Source organism: Ochlerotatus camptorhynchus, unplaced genomic scaffold (genome assembly GCF_037179485.1).
Source record: "Ochlerotatus camptorhynchus isolate MF236.1 unplaced genomic scaffold, CSIRO-AGI_Acam_v1.1 ptg000193l, whole genome shotgun sequence".
Classification (NCBI taxonomy): domain Eukaryota; kingdom Metazoa; phylum Arthropoda; class Insecta; order Diptera; family Culicidae; genus Ochlerotatus; species Ochlerotatus camptorhynchus.
The window spans coordinates 2,708,127-2,724,482 of record NW_027040683.1 but is presented as its reverse complement, the minus strand read 5'-3'; the positions used below and the strand labels follow the sequence as shown (position 1 = coordinate 2,724,482).

Sequence of the window (16,356 nt, the reverse complement as noted above, 5' to 3'; positions counted from 1 at the left end):
ATCCTCAATTGCAACGATTAATTCCCTTTATACTTAGATAAGATTTAGTTTTAGTTATTTAGTTTTAAGCTATCAATTGTTATACTGACATGCAGGTTTAAAAAACCTGTTTAAAATACTGAATGGCCAAGACAGGAACAATGTAAAAACACTTAGATATATATCATAACAATTAAGGCTGGTAAGTTACTGTAGTAACTGGAGCACCTAGGTTAAAAATGAAATGTAATTTATTTTGAATTTGGAACAAATAAAGAGTTAAAAAAAAAAAAAAAAAAAAAAAGAGGTAGACTCCTGAGCTTTTCCACATTTATATCGCTGTGATGCAACTGTAAACTCTAGAGGGAATTTATATCTGTAACTGAAACCAGTTCGATTTTGTTTGCCAACCTGGTTAAAATGTCATATTTAATTATCTTAAAGATAAATCGTCCAGCTCAAATCTTTGTAGGGGTAAGAGGTGGGACCATCATCATCATCATCAACAACATATTGACATCATTTTAATACATAATCTTTTAATAATCCTACTAACCAACACCAAATAACTTATAAAAACGAGACAGTACATTAAATAATTATGCCCAAATTTAAAAATCATACAAATCTTGTAACAAGCGGTTACAATCCACTTTGATGTGATATTAAAATTAATGTTTTACTGTGTATAGAAAGGTAAATGAATTTGGAAGGCATTTACGGTAGAATCACTCCAGTTTTGGGTTCAAATTCGATCGAAATAGAGAGGTTAAATGCGGATTGTGCTTAGTAGAACGGAAATTGGATTAAAAACCCTACTTTTATTTGGCATTGATTGGCAAAGGATTTCAAAATTGACATCATCCCAAAGAGCGTTTCAAAACTTTGCTGTCATCCCTACTCAAACTGTCTCTCGTCGTCCCGTACAGAGCTCTTCTCTCCCGAACGATTAAAAAATCTCTTGCCGAAACGAACGAACACGTGCTACTGTTTTTCCACCTTGCTCTCAATCCCAAACGACACCGAAATGATTTTCCCTCACTTCTCACCTGCTCATTCTCACCAAATTTCCACAACCGGCAACACAGACGAACAATCTCCGGTTAGTTGGTCCTGCGAATCCGTTCCTGACCGCAGCGAGACCAGCAAAGCTAAACAGCGCGCGGCCACGACAGACGGCTAGAGATGTGCATTCACAACTCCGAGGAAATCAGTCGACTGCCGACGCTCGTGGAAAACGGTTTAGCTTTCGCACTTTTCCCGCGCGCTCTTGCATCGGACGATTTGGCGGTTGATCTCGTCGCGAATTCCCGTGGAGTGATGATTTTCTACGTTTAACGAAACATTTAGATAAAGGTGTTCGGCTACGGCTTTGGGGAATCAGATGTTGTGCTGCAGAGTGGTTTTGACGGTGCGTGAATGTTGGAGCTGATCCGTTCTGTTGCTGTGTCGGGTGTAGGAGAGTGCGGGAGATAATCTCGATTGGCGGAGATCAGTTGGGTGGGATAATTTTTTGAACTGGATGTTTTGTGGTGTTCCTGTGCAGTGGAAGGCGAATTTGCGATAGCTAAATGTTTATCTTGCCGTAAGAAGAAACTGCGGGCTATTTTCGGGAAACTATTCGATAAGGATTTTGCCGATCCTTATTCTTTGTGGCAAGACTGGTTTCTGGTTGAGTGAATTTTAATTGGTGGTTAAATGTTTGCTGGTGTTGATTGACGAAAAGAGGCAAACTCGAAGCGAGGGCAGTTAGTTTTTGTTTATTGGGTGCGGAGAAGCCAGGTGTCTTGGAAGAGCGGTTCGCGGAAAGAGCTGTAATTTAATCTCGAATTTGCTAATGGGATTAAGTGAAATGTGAAAAGTGCAATTTAACTTCGAACAGTTACTAGCGGGATGGTTTATCGAGTTCGATTTGTGTAAGTTTCTTCACGATAACCGGGAGCGTGGATTAAAGAATCTACAGACAACACCGCAATTTTTGTAGGTAAGTTCTTCGTTTTAAATAGAACGCAATATTTTCGGAATTTAAACTTTGGTATGCATTTATTTAAAATTAGTTTAGTTTAACATTTATGTACGCGAAGAAATCCGTTTTATTTTTTTTTCTACACCGTGTTAATATTCAAATTTTCGATATCTTTACGCAAAACAAATGGCGTGAACTTCAAATGTAAGTGTGGTTTTCTTACATCCTCTGCATCTTACTACAAATGTAATGACCGTTCTTTCAGCGTACAAGCAAGTTTTTCGGGATGATTTTCTAGCAGCAGTGCATTTGGGGAAACAAACTTGTTCCGAAAAAAAACCACGGCATATAGACGCAGTGTGAAAATGACATAAATAGGTCCAGCCAAAATACATTACCTTATAACAAATTCATAAACAAACGTTTGAGAAGGAATCCGGCTTCAAATGTGCAATGAAATATAAACTGTATTGCGGTACCATTAATTTGATTTTATTTGAACCGCCTTATGCACATGCACTCCTGTATAGACACATGCAAATTTCAATCGGTGCCGTGGAAGATAAAAAATTGCTGCGGGGTCCAAATAAAATCAACTTGATATTACCGCACAACAGCTTACATTTTATGAGCGCAGAACATTTTTAGGGGCTAGTGATAAAAAAAAAAAGTTTGGAAAGATTCCACCGGCAAATGAAAAAGGTTTTGCTCCCATCAAATACTTATTTTAGAAAACTAGTCGAAACTTTTAGAAAAATCCTAAATTCAGCGAAAACGAAAGATTTTTTAACTAGTTCGTTTATTTGGGAGGCTCAATCGCGTTGGCTTTACTGAGCCGATAGTTCATTGATCTTTGTTTGTAACAAAATTCACTTAATTCTATATCTAGTAGGAGTTGGGCCGAATACTCGCGGCTTACTCGAGGTTAGAGAGGTACATTGTCGAAGGATAGGATCAGGGGAGGAGTTTGGGGGTAAGGTTTCGTTGTCTCATCAGAGCGTTGTCGCCAGTATGAATGGTAGTGCGGTTCTAGTTACGTCTGGAGTTCGACCGGCTATGGTGACCAGTGGGCGACGATGAGACTCATCAAGACGGGGGGACAAGACAAACAAAAACTATTAAAGAGAGACAAAAGACAAAGGAATTAAATTCTTATACTAGACATTGGAAGAAACACATAAACCGACTGCATATAGCAGATATCGCGAGTTCCCAACACGTCTCATTATCCGTACATTGCCAAACTGCGTGATCAATGTCATCGTAACCGTTTCCACACCGACAGATGTATCTGTCTACGAGGTTTATTCTATTGAGATGAGCATCTAGCGAGTAGTGGTTGGACATAAGTCTACTCATCACGCGAATGAAGTCACGACTTAAGTCCAAGCCTTTAAACCACGCTCTCGAAGAAACATTAGGAATAATTGAATGTAACCACCGTCCAAGATTTCCATTGTCCCAATCGGTTTGCCAACTTGAAAGGGTACTCTGACGCACTAAATGGTAAAATTCATCGTGTGAAATTTGCCTATCATAAAATTCGCCTTCCTGCACGCCCACCTTTGCGAGAGAGTCCGCCTTCTCATTGCCTGGGATTGAGCAATGTGAGGGGACCCATACAAAGGTAATAATATATGATCTTTCGACCAGCACACGCATCTGCTCCCTTACCTTTGAAAGGAAATAAGATGAGTGCCTACCTTGTTTCATCGACCGAATAGCCTCAATCGAACTGAGACTATCCGAGAAGATGAAGTAATGGTCTGCGGGCATGTTGGAAATCATCCCCAATGCGAAGTTGATTGCTGCCAGCTCAGCAACAAAAACGGAACAAGGTTCCTGGAGTTTGCGGAAGGCGCTAGAGTTTTCATTGAAGACACCGAAGCCAGTGGATCCACTGAGACGAGACCCCTCTGTAAAATATCTGTTCACGCAATTGACGTGTTGGTACTTTTCAGTAAAAATACGCGGGATAATAATAGTTCGAAGTTGATCTGGAATCCCGTTAATCACTTGTTTCATGGACAGATCATATTCAATTGAGGAACTGCGATTGGTGAAGTGAGCACGGTCTGGAGTATAACAAGGAAGACACATATCCGACGATATGTAGTGGTGGTAGATTCTCATAAATCGAGTTTGTGTGTTCAGCCCAAGAATTTCTTCAAAATTTGCAATTATAAGTGTGTTTGTCACTTCGCATTTGATTACAAACCTAAAGATGTCCAGGGGAGTTTAGAGAACCTTTAAACAAATTTCGGAAACATCGCAGAAGTTCCAAGAAAATTTACGGAAGTCCAGAGAAGTTTTGGGATCTTTATTACAATCCCACCAATTTCAGGGCAGTTTCGTGAACATCATCAGGAGAATTGTGAATACTTATGCGTGGCTCCAAAAACTTCACGGAAGCATCTATAGCTTCAAAGCAGTCTTATTAACTTCACGGAAATTTTTAGGAATCCAATAGAAGTTACGAGGATTGAAAGTAAAATCCGAGAATCTCAAAGAAGTTTCATCAACATACTACTGGAACATTGGGGAAGTTCAGAAAATTTGAGGTAGATTGTGGGAAGTTTACAGCCCTTTACGACTAGCTCAGGGTTAAGGCCGGCGCATAATGGATAAGTTTTCAGGTTTTTTGACAGTTATCCCATGCATTATCTGTAAAAAACGGATGGCTGCTTCTATCTCCTGCAATGATGGAGCTTCAGTGTTGACGCGAGTAACGCGCCTCACCCTTGGCGGATCATGCCAAGATGTTGATGGTTGGTTGACCGTTGAAACTTCGAGAAGTTGTTCAAAGAGCTCAAACCAACGTTTCAACTGGTCAGTGGGGTCGATGAGCAACTGTCCAGTCGCGTCTTTCACAGGCATCCTTCGGTTCATCCTTGCCCCGCTCAGGCGTCGTGAAACATCATAGAATAGGTGGATATCGCCAGTTGCTGCGGCTCTCTCCCCTTTATCAACCAGAGAGTCCACCCACGCTCGCTTGTCCCGTATATAGGAACGGTTAACTTTCCTCTCTAGAGCCGAATACCGCTGACGGGCCTCGTTCTTGGCTCCTCGGGTCCTTGCTCGCTCTATCGTGGTTTTTGCTTCTCTCCGCTCCTCGATCTTTCTCCAGGTTTCATCGGTGATCCACACATCGGTTCCAAGCAATGGCAAGCAGGGGCAGACCCGCCGGTCATCACCAGGCTGGTAACCTCCTTGGCGTCCGTTCCTCCACTCCACGACCGTGTGTAGTCACCGAAATGGCGAAGGGGACTCGGCTGACTACCTGCACCTGGGGTTGAATCCGAACGGATGACCAGGAGGGCGTCTATTCCCGCAAAAGGAGGCTTGCTTGACCTTAACCAAGTTCCTGTAGCCCGTCCGTCGATGGTGAGGCTCTTCGAGGTTGGAGTTCCCACGTGGTCCACTCAATGGAACGTCAACGGTCCGACCAAGGGCAACCTTGATCTCGACTTCTCTGGTCGATCTGCTTTCCGTCTGGTACATACGGTTCCGCCACGGTCCAGATAGTCCCACGTGGTCTTTTCGGCCAGACAAAGTTCCGGGCTTCACTGGCTCCTCCCACAGGTTGCTTCGGCCGACAAAGGCTTGCGGCTACACTGGCACTTCCCGCGTGGCAAAACTTCAGCCCAATCTGGGCTTGGCACTCCTCTTCCGGCTCCACGAACTTGGCTCAGCCGTCACGACCCGTTGGCCTTTTTCCGGACACTTCCACCTCAATCGACTCCGATCACACCACCCGGACGTTTGGTTTATTTTTTATTTTTTTTCCACTAATCAAACTTCTCCAAAAAGCGTCTCGTTCGTTTGATCGTCGCGTACTTTCTGCCGACCTCCGCTTTTCCTAGCCCATAGTCCTCTCCAGGCGGGTTTGTATTGGTGCGATTTGCGTGTGTTAGTGAAATGAATTTTTTTGTTAGCTGTGCGAATTTTTTTGTTTGCTGTAAGAACTGTCATTCTAAAGTAAAAATAAACAACAAAACGAAAACAAACCCTACGCTGCACGGTAACAGTCAACTACTATAGTTCGTGTGATCCTGCTTGGAGAACTCAATATCTCCTTCTTTCTGTCGTTTCACTCTCTCTCTCTTTCACTCTCACTTGCTGGTTGACAGGCGGAAATAGACAAACGTTCCGATTTCGCCCGTTGGAGATGTCAACTGTGCTTTGCGTTTGCGCACGGTGGGTTGATTAGTAGTGTTTTTTTGGTTTAAAATTTAGTGCCGACTTTGCCGTCTTTTGTTTTTATTTACAGTGAGCACAAAGGACAAATGACGCAAGCGCGGTTTATGCTTGTCCAATGGCTTTATTTTTGTACTTAATGCTTTTGACTACATGCAAAGCCTTACAAATAATTGTATACATTTGCTGGTCAACTAATTAACTGGGTTTAAATATTTATGTTAAACATAAATTAACAAACAAAAACAAGATAAACTGGCAAAAAGAATATAATACTAAACACAGAAACTTAACTAACCGATGAGCCTACCTTAAAGTTTTGAATTTATAACTAAACTAGCTACCTACAGTTAAATATCATATTCGCAAAAACTGTACATCGCCAATCGACTTCAAAGCCATTGTTGGCGGTGATTGACCGGTAACAGCCTAAGGAACTACCACTCACTGTAGCAAGAAAACTGTCGATAGACTGTGGATCAAGATTAATAACCTCTAATTGTACTCAACCTGCCATAGTATGAAGGGCCATAAACGGTTTGGGTGAATCCGTGCACAACATCGCCCACGTGCAACTACGGGATAGATGAGAATCTCCTTCCAACAACAGGATCATACAACTGGTCAAAAAACAGGCCATCCATCAGGAGGATGTCCCAATGAGTGGGGAGGAGAGTCCGCTCTCTATTCACGAAATGTTAAAGACAGGGAGTTGGCATTTCCACTCTCCCCAACCATTTCGCTTCAATCGGGTGCTTTTGTGGACCCTCTCGTACTCAGCATTTCCAGAACAACATGTGAAAAGGGCATACAAGCTTTTTGTAAACAAACATTTGTAGGCCCTTTTCTCACCAACCGAGGGTCGCCCACGCAAACCAGCAATATCATCGGGAAGGGGAAAGTGTCCCCTACCCGGTGATGTTAAAGGTTTGCGTTGGTGTCATATGGGTGGCGAGAAAAGGGCATAAGAAGGTTTGTTTACAAAAAGCTTGTATGCCCTTTTCACATGTTGTTCTGGATTTATTGTTTTATATTATAATGGAATGCAAGTTAGGAGAAAAAATAAAGGAAAGATCTTAACCGTGTGTGTGTGTGTGTGTGTGTTTAAATGTTGCAAAGGAATCCATGATATCCTGCTGATTTTAACGAGCTCGCCGGTATTTGTTTTACCGTAGATAAAAACAGCTCTCTCGCCGTTCCTTCGTCACACAGCAGTGGAAACCCCCAAACAACAACGAAACACATGTCCACTCTAGTTGCTCCGACTGAGGGATCACAGCAGAGATTACTTTTAATCTCCAATCACTCGCGACACAACGGCTTCAGTTCACCAGTACACCGTCTTGAAGGCACAGCGCCAGCCCCCCACCAGCCGAATCAACTCGCGACCGACGTTGAAAGCGACAACTCCACTGACCGAAAACAAACGCGTCTGTTCAGAGGACTTAGGGATCGTCCATTAATTATGTCACACTTTTAGGGGGAGGGGGGTTTTTGGAAACTGTGACGAGCCTTACAAAAAACAATTAAAGTCCATATAAAAAATGTTACAAAAGGGGGGAGGGGGGGGGGTTTAAAATGGGCAAAATTAGCGTGACATAATTAATGGACCTTCCCCTGTTATAGCACAAAAAATTCTTATTTGGTCGAAGCTTACTTTAGTAGGCTATTTTTTTGGAATTTTCAACATTCTGTGAGGAGTAAAGTGTTTAGGATTAGAGCATAACATTTTGATACTTAAAATTCTAGCTCTGGCAATAAGGGTACGTCTTCTCCAAAGCTCAACTTCACATCTGCATCTCCTGGTGGAAAATCTTGCTACGTCAATAACTTGGTGAATTAATCTAGACTTTCCATATATTATAGCATCAATGTTTACCATTCTGATGATTATGTTTGATAAAAATCTGTACAGCACCCGGTTCAGCAAACTGTGCATAATTTTCCACCAAACACCATATCAAGAGCAAATTTTCATTACGTCGAATGTAACAAAGGTAAACAAAGTCGAGCTATCAGTGTCAATCGATTCTCCTGCTATTACACTATATACTGTCCGAATATAGGATAAAATCCTATTTTTAAATTTATTTGCCAGTCAAATTACTTTTTGACGTAATCACCTTCCGATCAAAATAGTTTTCGATGTTACTTAAGTCACCCAATTTCTATGGAGATGCCGTTTGACTTAAGTAACAGCGCTGAGAAACCCGTGAAAAGTGTACGTTCGTCGTTTCGCTTTCTCATTATTAAAGTGAATAAATCGAACTGTTTGTTGCTAAGATGATTTCGGTAGTCCTAAAATGATGAATGGGCTGCACGTAAGGAGACGTAATTGATAATTCTCCCGAATATCCTGGTAAATACACTTTGACTTAAGTAACAATATGGGCCACCAAACGACGTATAATAACTTTTGACTCAAAAACCAGTATTTTTTAGCATGAAAGCTAGCGATTTGCATTTGTATGATTAAAAACCTGCTAAATATGTTAAACATTGCTATCACTATGAGATTATATGTGTTTACTTGGAAATAGGAATAACTTTTCGGTCATCAAAACAAAACTTTATTTTTCTCGGATTGGTGCGAATGTTACTTACGACATAATGAAAATTTGCTCTTGATATTAACTTCTCTCTCTCATTTCAACGCAATCCAACACCGAATCAACAAGTTCTCAACCCATCCGTGTCGATGAATATTTAATTGAATGGCATCGATTTGCGTATATCACGCTCGTTTCCTCTTCCATACTTTGGCGTCCTCTTTTTGTTGCCATTTCCGGAGATGTCGCTTCAATGTTTGGACTATAACCATAATTACAATTTGCATATAGAATATCCAAGCCACAAACCAACACAAACGCACACACACCCAGCACATGCTCGCACAAACTCGATCTTCGCGAGATTAGAAAATTCAATCACCGACCGCTTAATAATTTATTTCTCATTGAGTTGCATGGCAACAGGTGGAAATTCATTAAACATGTATCTTCCCAACTGCGGTCCTTATGGTTTGTATGAGTCGGATAGAAAACAAAAGACAGGAAATCTAACGCAATCAGCCAACTGTCACGTGCTGTGTGACCATATTTCGTGTTGACCTCACCACCGCACTTTCCCGATCATTCCCATTTTGTGGAGAATCTCGTTGAGCGTGCGGTGAATGTGGTTTGTTTGCACAATATTGCCGAGAGAAAAATATTGCACTTTGTCGGTCACAGCTGGGAGTGGATTTTCAGCGCAAGTGTGTAGATTATGCAAACGGAAAATTTGTTATGTAAACGTCTAGAACTATAGTTAAATTGGCTTCATTTTTCAATTTTAGCTTTTTTTTTCACAAGAGTGTTACATTAAAGTGATAGAGTTGCACACTTTTTCCACTTGAGTATTGAACCAATTGTTTATAACGACATCCCCCAAATAGCTTGTTGTTGAAGTTGATCAATTTTCATCGATAAAGCTGAAGATTTTTTTACCATAAAGGCTGACTAAAAGTAAATTGGTACGCACAAAATGGCCAGTAATTCGTGATTCAATAAATATAAAAGTTCATTAATGGATGCTTTACAGTACTTTTATTGAAACTTCAAAGTTACAGCATTAGAAGATTATATTTCTCCAGTTTGAACGAAATTTCGAAACTTTCTCTTGATGGAGAAAGCACAGTGAAAACGGACACGGAATCAGCGCATTTCTTCCATTTTGCCCGCATTTGTTGGATGTCCTTGACTTCCCCGCCGCTTCTTCAAAGTCGCTGCTTTGAGTTGCCCAGTATTTTTCGATTGGTTGAAATTCCGGGCAATTCGGAGGATTCATTAGCTTGAGGACAAAATTGATCTTGTTGGCAGCATACCACTCCAGAACCACCTTGGAGTAGTGGCAGCTGGCCAAATTGGGCCAAAAGATGACTTTGCCCCTAGGTTTGCGGATGAACGGCACAACACGATTTTTCAGGTATTCTTCGATGTAAACTTGGGATGTCATCACAGCTGTGAAGAATGGTTCCGTTTTCAGGCCATAATTGAAAATCGTTTGCCAAATCATGGCCTTCTTCGCGAACTTGTCGGCGAACACGAACTTGAATCTTCCCTTTTGACCAGGAAGCTGCTTAAAATCGAGTTTGACGTATGTTTCGTCATCGATCAAAGTGCAGCCATACAAGAGCCTAGCACGCTTTTTGGCCATGGAATTCTGCTTCATGTGCCGGTTTGGATGTTTACTGGCTTTGTACGACTTGTACCCTTCCCTGGCAAGGATGTTCCGCACCGTTTGAACGTTGGCGTTGTACCTTCTCGGATCGGAAGACCGGGGTTGGCTTTAACGCACCTCAACACCTTGCTGCGCAGCTGACGATCCCTGGTTCCAGTTTTTTCGTAGGTCCGCTGATTCCTTTCCACACTCAGTGTTTCCTTGTAGGTTTTAAGCACTCGACAAACTGTTGTTTTCGGCATCTTCAGCACTTTAGCCAGCTTGGAACCGGAGCACTCCGGATTTTTTGAGTTGAATGTTTGATGCATATTTGGAATTAAAATTAGATAGGAATATTTAGTTATGCATCTTGAAGAGTTTGTATTTCCTGCTTTTTCCTACGTAAACGAGTTGTTGTGACTGTCAAGCACACATCTGGTGAAAGAACGGTAATTATATCAATAAATTCTCAAGAATTGTGAACGTTTGAATAACAGCTATCAAGTGTTCAATTTATTTTGATTAAGTTTTTGATCTTGGTTTACAGATGCCTATAAATTACCAACTGGAAGTCATGGACCAACCAGCAATTGGAACAGGGCTTTCTTCTTTCTTTGATTTAAACGTCGGTCTTTGTTCCGCAATCTAGTGCCAATCACCGACGGACATCGATTGCCATCCATTGACGGCAATCGAATGTGCAGGAAGGCACCTTCCACACCTGCGTAGGTTATCGCACCCATTCAACACACATGGGCCGGGACCAACGGCTTTACTTCCCTTCCGAAGGAAGACGTGACCAGAGATTTTTATGACTCGAACAGGCTTTGAAATCGGTGAAAAATGGGACGCCTGTGAAATCAGCAGCTCTAAATAACTTAAAGTTAAAGTTAAGTTAAAGTTAAGTTAAAGTTAAGTTAAAGTTAAGTTAAAGTTAAGTTAAAGTTAAGTTAAAGTTAAGTTAAAGTTAAGTTAAAGTTAAGTTAAAGTTAAGTTAAAGTTAAGTTAAAGTTAAGTTAAAGTTAAGTTAAAGTTAAGTTAAAGTTAAGTTAAAGTTAAGTTAAAGTTAAGTTAAAGTTAAGTTAAAGTTAAGTTAAAGTTAAGTTAAAGTTAAGTTAAAGTTAAGTTAAAGTTAAGTTAAAGTTAAGTTAAAGTTAAGTTAAAGTTAAGTTAAAGTTAAGTTAAAGTTAAGTTAAAGTTAAGTTAAAGTTAAGTTAAAGTTAAGTTAAAGTTAAGTTAAAGTTAAGTTAAAGTTAAGTTAAAGTTAAGTTAAAGTTAAGTTAAAGTTAAGTTAAAGTTAAGTTAAAGTTAAGTTAAAGTTAAGTTAAAGTTAAGTTAAAGTTAAGTTAAAGTTAAGTTAAAGTTAAGTTAAAGTTAAGTTAAAGTTAAGTTAAAGTTAAGTTAAAGTTAAGTTAAAGTTAAGTTAAAGTTAAGTTAAAGTTAAGTTAAAGTTAAGTTAAAGTTAAGTTAAAGTTAAGTTAAAGTTAAGTTAAAGTTAAGTTAAAGTTAAGTTAAAGTTAAGTTAAAGTTAAGTTAAAGTTAAGTTAAAGTTAAGTTAAAGTTAAGTTAAAGTTAAGTTAAAGTTAAGTTAAAGTTAAGTTAAAGAGTTCTGCTAAAACAGGAATCTGGCCTTCCAATCGTAATATCTTTGACAACGATGCATTTGCTCTATCTGAGGTAACCGATCAACCTGCTGGTGCTCACGTAGAAGCACTGCCTAATCAGGGTCCAAAGGATGCCGCTTCTCCATCGATCCAGTTTGAAGATAAAGGAGTTCAAGTGGCTCTTGAAGACATCCTGGCCTGTTGTTCTGGAAATGACAATGATTAGCTAAACCGACGTTCAAAGTATTACCAGTAGCGATACTGCCGTTGCCTAAAATGGTAGCCCCGAGGGTCAGCAAACGAATACGTCAAGCAGAGATAGCAGCAGACATAACATCTGATCAATATGCCGTTATATTGAAAAATGCAAAAGCTTCCAAAGGCATCCATTTAAAAAGAGCGAAAGTGATTGTCGAAGATATCCATTCAAAAGCAATGCTGGACCACCAGTTTCTTTAATAGCCTGTGTGACATTTGGGGTTGCCAATTTTAGGATTCGAATGCAGGAACGCGATGGGAAAAGTGTTTGCAATGCTTCTCTTGGTTCCACACGGGATGCCTCGATGCCGCTACTCGAAAAACAAAACATATTCGTGAATGGTAACCGTGAACCATAGTTCATGGTCCGCGCGTAGAAGGAAATGTACACCGTGAATTATAGTTCACGGCTCTCGTTCACACATATGGGAACGGATTTTTTTTGCAAGTAGGGTAGAGAACTACTTCGGCCTAATCGCCCATTTTGGGCCTATCGAGCAGACAATTTCAAATAAATCCATGATTTCAGAGTTAACAAGTCAATTATGCGTTTGGTACGTTAATACACAAGTAACCACCAAGCCCGCTAACTACTCGATAATCGCTCTTTTGCGATATAAGGTAAATATAGGGTTTCCGAACTTTATATCAGTCGTATGGCAGCCTTATATTCCAAAAAGGGCGATAAACGGGCTTGTTGGTTACTTGGGTAGTGTAGTTAATAAGCTACCGAACGAAGTCAATGAGAATGCGTGATATGAAGCAAAAAACAAAAGAAGCGCTCCGACCGAATCAATTTTTATCTTCATCCGATAGTGAATTCATTGGCGTTTCAATGCGTTAGGCCGAGTTTAGAATCCTTAGGCCGAGTTTGGCGTCAAGAAGCAGTGTTAGACTTTTGACAATATCTCAACGATTGGTTTCAGTTTATCAAATCTTACGGTACGTACGAAAAGGTAAATAAATGTTGAAGCCATCAGTAATAATAACATTCCGTTTGGTGCTAAACTGCGCTAGATTAAGGTTGTGCTTAATAGGCCGGCAATAGAGTAGGTACCCTACTACAGTTTGCCGAAAATTGCCATGATTTTCTCATTGGAATATTTGTTTGTCAGATGAATTGCTTGTATATGTATTAAGTTTATGTTCATAAAATAGTTTATCTTAATTTATAAAAAAAAACTCTACTAATTTTATGCATCAATAAACGAGCTACAACTAAATAATGTCAAAATTGCGTCAACTATTTCACTTTCTACATCATTTCTGTGAGTGTCCATCTTATCCTCCAAATTGTCCGTCTTATCCATATCATGTGTCCGTCTTTCCCGAATTTTTCAGAACTGCCCGATAAAAGCATGTTTTTTTTTATTGAGAGCATGAGCATAAGCATGAGCATTGACGACCATACATTTCAGTAGTTGCTGCTCCGTGATTGACCAGATTCAGCGAAATTTGCACTAAGAACCATATGAATGCGGCTTGGGACTAGCAATCCATTCTCAGTGTATAACATCCGGAGAATTCTTATTTTTCAGGTCAATAACGGCGCCGGCCACGTCATTACGGTCATCCGAGAGGGAAAGGATCGTTATTTCAACAACCATTGTTGTTAGACACCGAGTATACCTTTGCATCTCCACGGTTGTCACGGGAAGGACATTTTTGTTAGTGGGAAGGGTAAGTTAGATCTGGATTCACATTGGGAAGTGGTGCGATCTTTTAAAGCCTGTTAAGCAAATGACGTGACCCTATCAACTCAGTAATGTAAAGGAGCTTGGGTTCTAACCCACGATCTTCTGCTCAGTAAGCAAAAACGGTCACTCTAAGGCCACCGTGCTCCTTACATATCAACAAGCTATGAACGACGATCGTTCATTATCGCTCACAAGAAGCTATTACAATGAAATGAAATCCTCCAAAGTAGTTACCAATGTCTTCCGAACCGGATCAGGCGTACGTCACATTAGTCTTAATATACTTATTACTTTTCTGAATCGTTCCTCCAATTTCTGTTACTAACAATTTTCTGCAATAGTAGATCAACTCAGTAATGTAATGAGGCTTGGATTTTAAACCATAAACTCATTCAGCAAAAACGGTTGCTCTATAGCCACCATGCCCCTTACATTACCACAATCTACGACCGACTTAAGTTATTCAAATGAAGCGACGTCTTTGAAAGCAGCCTACAATGTCTTCCAAACTAGATCACGAAAACACCCTTTCCAAAACTCATGGTTTAAAAAATTCAACTATTGGTTATTAACAGCGCTTTATGCTCTCGGAACCCAACAACGGCGATTTATTATGTTGTTGGAGAGCTTGGGATTAAACACATGCTATTCTGCTCATTTTAAGTAAAACCGATAAAGAAATACGCAATAATTCATATCGTTTCAGCGGCTGATGGTTAATTCTAAATATACTAACGGTACTGACTACGGCGACTACGATGGCGATTCCGACAGCGACTACGACGGCGACTACGATGGCACCTACGACGACGACAACAGCGAATTTGTAACTTACCATTTGTCTAGGATATAACACCTTTGCCCGGCACCTCCACTTGAACTTCATATCTGCTATCTGTCACTGTTTGCAAAAATATCTAATAGCAATTACCTTTGTTGTAATACTTCCTTCAACGAAAACAAAAAAATCTTTCATTACCATGATCATCTGGGAGGAGGTTCACGTCTAGTGCTTATCCCAGAAACCGTTCAGGGCCACCAGCTACTGCTCGTCCAGTCTTGGGCGTATCCAGCGAGGCATTCTTCAGCTTGCTCACAATCTCCGACACTGGCGAGAGACCAGCAGACTAGCACTTTTGCAAGTCGTAAACTGGCTGATTCACGACAACGTCGGCCACCAAATCACCACCAAAACTCGTGACGGACACATTATCAGCACTTTCCCCGGGTAATTTGCCGACCGGACCGTGTTCAAACTTGCACACGGTGACGAGACTCGATAGATCTACACGCCGAAACCGTAACATCCGAACACGGTGAACCGGCCTCCCGGGAGGCAATGAAAATCACAAGCAAACTTACACACCGCTGGTTACAAAAAACACTCCCGTGCAAAGAAACGGATCCAATAAACGTTACTCTCGTGAAAGCAAACCCGTCGTCGTCGAAAGGCAAAAAAAAAAAAATTACTCGGTGAGCAATTCTGTGATACGGAATTTCCACTGAAAATCAACCGGGAATGCACGAATTTCACCATACCCAACTGCGAAATACGTTCAAAAGCACTTTTGGTACAGTTTCGATACCAATTTCGGTCGAAAACACTTAATTTTTTTTTTGCAAAAAATAGTTGCGAGTGAACCAACATCAACACCGACCGTGTCGAGCTCTTTCACGCACCTTACAGCGCGTAAATAAACTGAAATTAAAAATTATCATTAGCGATGCCAGAAATGTTTGGTTCGGGAGAAAACAATCAAACAATAACAATTATGAATCACGTTTTCATTCTCGATTCTAAAACTTCCCGGAAAGCGAGAAAACCACCAATCACACACGTATAACCGTCCGGGAGGCAGAGTGCCAGCGCTAATCCGGCAAATGCAGCCGAAAACTATGAAACCGAACGCACGCACAAAACATGGAGCAAACTTAAAGCACAACCGTATCCGAAGGGGCACTCTGCACTCTCCACTCTGCACTCCTTTATTGATGATTAAAATATCAATTTTTTTGGAAACTGCTTTCCCCTAATCAGTATCTAGAGATGATAAAGAATAATATATTTGCATGCTCACTAGCTCCGCCTAGCGGCAGAATTAAGAGTTGATATGTCCACCTTCCAGCATTCTTTGGCCTCCTGGTCAACTTTTCTGAAGACAGTACCCTTCTATATAATCAGGGTCTTGAGATACAACAGCTCACCAGCACCTAGTAGCAAACTTGCTGTTAACCACCCAGCAGCCTGAGCATCTTTGCCGAAGACATAATCCTTCTATATAATCAGAATCTGGTCGTACAGAAGAACAGACTATTTGCATGTACACACCAAATTTAAATCGCTGGAATTCAGCAAAATTTTGCTGATTTTGGACTTGATGAAAGATCAGCAAATATTCCAGCATTCCGTATCGAGCGCTGAGCCAGTTAACAGCGTCCTGGTCTCTTCATACGACAC

The 16,356-nt window shown here is 40.7% G+C and overlaps 1 protein-coding gene across 1 annotated transcript in view; it reads left to right on the top strand.

Annotated features, from left to right (window-relative positions):
- The first annotated feature begins 1,936 nt into the window (after positions 1-1,936).
- The window catches only part of LOC135702502 (neuropeptide CCHamide-2 receptor-like), a 238,605-nt gene continuing 224,185 nt past the window's right edge, over positions 1,937-16,356 (top strand). The window contains exon 1 of the mRNA XM_065223573.1: positions 1,937-1,963. The gene's annotated coding sequence lies outside the window, so the exon portion shown is untranslated. The remainder of the gene's footprint in view (positions 1,964-16,356) is intronic.